This window comes from Triticum aestivum, chromosome 1D (genome assembly GCF_018294505.1).
Source record: "Triticum aestivum cultivar Chinese Spring chromosome 1D, IWGSC CS RefSeq v2.1, whole genome shotgun sequence".
Classification (NCBI taxonomy): Eukaryota; Viridiplantae; Streptophyta; class Magnoliopsida; order Poales; family Poaceae; genus Triticum; species Triticum aestivum.
This window is the reverse complement of record NC_057796.1, coordinates 340,502,529-340,507,457: the sequence shown is the minus strand read 5'-3', so window position 1 is coordinate 340,507,457 and position 4,929 is coordinate 340,502,529.

Here is a 4,929-nt window from a genome sequence, read left to right as displayed (position 1 = left end):
CCAGTTGATTCAGCAACAGAATGCCCTGATGCAAGTGTTAGTGCAGAACCAAGGCAACAACAACAACAACCCACCGCCACCACCACCTATTGATCACTTAGCCCGTTTCTTAAGGCTAAACCCGCCGGTGTTTTCCAGTAGCACCGAGCCGATTGTTGCAGATGATTGGCTCCGCAAAGTTGAAAGGGAGTTGACCACTGCAGGATGCACATATGCGGAAAGAGTGCGTTTTGCCGCACATCAGCTTGATGGACCCGCAGCGTCATGGTGGGAGAATTATACAGCCACGCACCCCATTGACACTGTCACATGGGACCAGTTTCAGCAAGCTTTCCGTACAGCACATGTTTCAGCAGGAGCTATGGCTAGGAAGAAGCGTGAGTTTCGTAACCTACGCCATGGAGGACGCACCGTAGGCCAGTATGTGGAGGATTTCAGTAAGTTAGCACGTTATGCACCAGATGACGTTGCTACAAATGCTGCCAAGCAGGAGAAGTTTCTTGAAGGACTGAATGATGAACTGAGTATGCAGTTGATGGTAGCCACCTTCAACAACTACCAGGAGCTGGTAGATAGAGCTCTCATGATTGAAGGGAAGCAACAGCAGATTCAAAACCGCAAGAGGAAGTATGGACAAGGAAAGTACAATTCTGGAGCTCAGCAGAAGCCACGATTTGCCCCGAAACCGGGAGGACAATTTCAGCATACCCATGGAGGAGGTAGTTCGCACAACCATAATGGCTCCAAGAATGGTAATGGGAATGGAGGAGGCAACGGACAGAACCGCACCAACCCATCTACCCCAACCAAGAGGGATCTAAGTCACATTACTTGTTTCAAGTGCCAGAAGACTGGACACTATGCAACTGATTGTCCTGAAGCCCAAAATGGAAATGGCAATGGAAGCTCTGGGAAGAAGCCGAACCCGTTCAACAAAGGACATGTGAACCACGTGAGCGTGGAGGAGGTTGAAGCTCAGCCTGATGCAGTAATAGGTAAGTTTTTGGTTAAGTCATTTACTGCAACCGTTCTTTTCGATACTGGTGCATCGCATTCATACATATCAAGGGGATTTGTGAATAAGTTTAAGATGTCCACCCAAGTTCTCAAAACCCCTATGTTAGTAACCTCGCCAGGAGCAGAGTATATGGCAAGCCAAGGATGTTTTCAGATACCATTGGCCATTGGAAGGCATGTTTTCCCCTCAGACCTCATTGTTTTGGAATCGCAAGGTTTGGATGTGATTTTGGGAATGGATTGGCTATCGTTGTATGGAGGAAACATCGATTGTGCCAACAAGACGATTTTGCTTACCACCCCGGAAGGAAAAAGGATCAAGTATGTATCCCGGCATATGCCGAAGAGGACTCAAGTGAATTCCTTATCAGGAGTTGTACAGGAGGAAGTACCAGTGGTGAAGGATTATCCGGATGTATTTCCAGAAGAGTTGCCAGGCATGCCACCAGATAGAGACATTGATTTCTTGATTGAACTTTTGCCAGGCACAGGGCCAATATCTAAGAGACCGTACAGGATGCCCACAAAGGATTTGGAGGAAATTAAGAAGCAGATCAAGGAGTTACTGGATAAAGGCTATATCCGCCCAAGTTCGTCACCTTGGGGATCACCAGTACTTCTAGTGGAGAAGAAAGATGGATCGCTGAGGATGGTTGTTGATTACCGTGGATTAAATGAAGTGACCATCAAAAACAAGTACCCACTGCCGATGATTAATGATTTGTTTGACCGCCTACAAGGAGCTAAAGTATTTTCCAAGATCGATCTACGATCGGGATACCATCAGTTAAAGATTCGAGAGCAGGATATACCTAAGACGGCTTTTACCACCAGATATGGACTGTATGAGTATACTGTTATGTCTTTTGGTCTGACTAATGCACCTGCCTATTTCATGAACCTGATGAACAAGGTGTTTATGGAGTTTTTGGATAAGTTCGTCGTGGTATTCATTGACGACATTCTAGTCTTTTCCAAGAATGAGGAAGAGCATGAGGAGCATTTACGATTGGTACTTGAGAAGCTCTGAGAACATCAATTATACGCCAAGTTCAGCAAATGTGAGTTTTGGCTGAAGGAAGTTGGATTCCTTGGACATGTTATTTCTGGAGAAGGAATAGCAGTAGACCCTGCCAAGGTTGACACAGTAACAAGTTGGGAATCACCCACGACAGTTGGAGAAATCCGGAGTTTTCTTGGACTTGCAGGATACTACCGGAGATTCATCGAGAATTTCTCAAGGATTGCTAAGCCCATGACTGAGCTATTGAAGAAGGACACCAAATTCAATTGGACTGAGGAATGTGAAGCTAGTTTCCAGGAGTTGAAGAAACGATTGGTTACATCACCAGTGTTGATTCTGCTAGATCAACGCAAGGATTATGAAGTTTATTGCGACGCTTCTCGTCGAGGACTTGGAGCAGTGCTTATGCAGGAAGGAAGAGTTGTGTCATATGCTTCATGACAACTTAAACCCCATGAGAAGAATTATGCTACGCATGATTTAGAATTAGCAGCCGTGGTGCATGCATTGAAGACATGGCGACATTTTCTCATCGGAAACCATTGTGAGGTGTACACGGATCACAAGAGTTTGAAGTATATTTTCACGCAGAAGGAGTTAAATCTCAGACAGAGGAGATGGTTGGAGCTCATTAAGGATTATGATATGAGATTGCATTATCACCCAGGAAAGGCTAACGTAGTAGCAGACGCATTGAGCCGCAAGAGTCATGTCAATACCCTCATGACAGGAGAGTTACCTCAGGAGTTAGCCGAGGATCTTCGCGAGCTATGTTTGGAGATAGTCCCAAGAGGCTATTTAGCGACATTGGAGATACAGTCTACCTTGATGGAAAGGATCAGAGAAGCTCAGAAGACAGACAAGGAGATTGATGAGATAAAGGAGAAGATGAGCAAAGGAAAAGCCAAGGGATTTCGTGAGGATGAGCACGATACCTTATGGTTTGAGGACCGAGTATATGTGCCAAATGATCCAGAGATCAGGAAGTTGATTTTGCAAGAAGCCCATGATTCACCGTACTCGATACACCCAGGGAATACCAAGATGTATTTGGATCTGAACAATACTTTCTGGTGGACCGGAATGAAGAAGGATATTGCTGAGTATGTAGCAGTTTGTGATGTATGTCAGAGAGTGAAGGCAGAGCATCAGAAGCCAGCAGGATTGCTACAACCGTTACCAATACCCGAATGGAAGTGGGATAAAATAGGCATGGATTTTATCACAGGATTACCCAGGACTCGTTCAGGCTATGACTCAATATGGGTTGTAGTCGACCGTTTGACGAAAGTGGCTCATTTCATTCCAGTAAAGACCACTTACACCAGTGCTAAGTTGGCAAAGATATACATGACCAGGATCGTATGTTTGCATGGAGTTCCGAGGACCATTGTATCAGACAGAGGAACCCAATTTACCTTGAAGTTTTGGAAGCAGTTACATGAAACATTGAGAACCAGGCTAGAATTTAGTATAGCTTTTCACCCGCAGACAGATGGACAGACCGAGAGAGTCAACCAGATTTTGGAGGACATGTTGAGAGCATGTGCACTAGATTATGGATCTAGTTGGGACGATAATTTGCCATATGCAGAGTTTTCGTATAACAACAGTTATCAAACCAGTTTGAAGATGGCCCCTTTCGAAGCCTTGTACGGAAGGAGGTATAGAACACCGTTGTTATGGGACGAAGTTGGAGACCGTCAGTTGTTTGGACCAGATTTGATTAAGGAGTCTGAACGGAAAGTAAGGTTGATTCGCGATAGGCTCAAGGTAGCCCAGTCCAGGCAGAAGAGTTATGCTGATTCTAAACGAAAGGAGACAGTCCACGAAGTCGGAGACCGAGTGTATCTTCGAGTATCACCACTTCGAGGAGTGAAGCGCTTTGGAGTTAAGGGAAAGTTAGCGCCCCGTTTTATCGGACCATACAGAGTTGTGGAACGTATGGGAGAGGTTGCCTACAAGCTGGAATTGCCCGAAGGATTGTTTGGAGTTCATGATGTATTTCACGTTTCCCAGTTAAAGAAGTGCCACGCAGAGATGGCTGAGATACCACTGAGAGATACTGTGCCACTGGAAGCAATTCAGCTGGAAAGTGATTTGACCTATGAGGAGAAGCCAGTTAAGATTCTTGAGTATGCCAGCCGAGTTACCCGTTGTAAGGTTATCAAGTTTTGCAAAGTCCAGTGGAGTCACCACACGGAAGATGAAGCCACCTGGGAGCGAGAGGAAGATCTATGGAAGGACCACTCCCACCTGTTTTCTAGCCAACCCGAATATCGAGGGCGAGATTCATCTTAAGGGGGGTAGGTTTGTAACATCCCAAATTTTCAATTTGGTATGTTATACATAGATCATCATTGCATATCATATATTATTGCATTTTGACAAATCCTCGTTAAATCCTAAGCAACTCAAGGACCCTCGGAGAGAGTTGGGGATTTTCTCGAATTTTCATATTTGATTTTCATCAAATAGTAAGACGAGGATTTTGGTTTTAATTATTTTCTCTCCGGAAAAATATTTCATTAAACAAAATAAATGAGAGGAGAAAATATGACTTCTCCAAAACAATTGAAATACTGGAGGAAAAATGTTAAAATCATCTATTGGATTTTATTTGCAATTTTTATTGCATTAAAAATATTGCATGTTTTCAAAATATTTATTTTGTGTTAAAAAAATGTTCACCCTAATCTAGATTTTCTAACTAGACGGGGAAAATTTATTTTAACTTTTTTGGACTTTTATTTATTTTTCTATGAATTATTTTCCGCAGAACGTATTTAAAAAAAAAGACAGTGCAGCGCCCGACTGGGCCGAGCCCAGCCGCGCCAGGCCGCCGGCCCATCCCCGCGTCGCCCTCCTCGCGCACGGGAGCCGCCGCC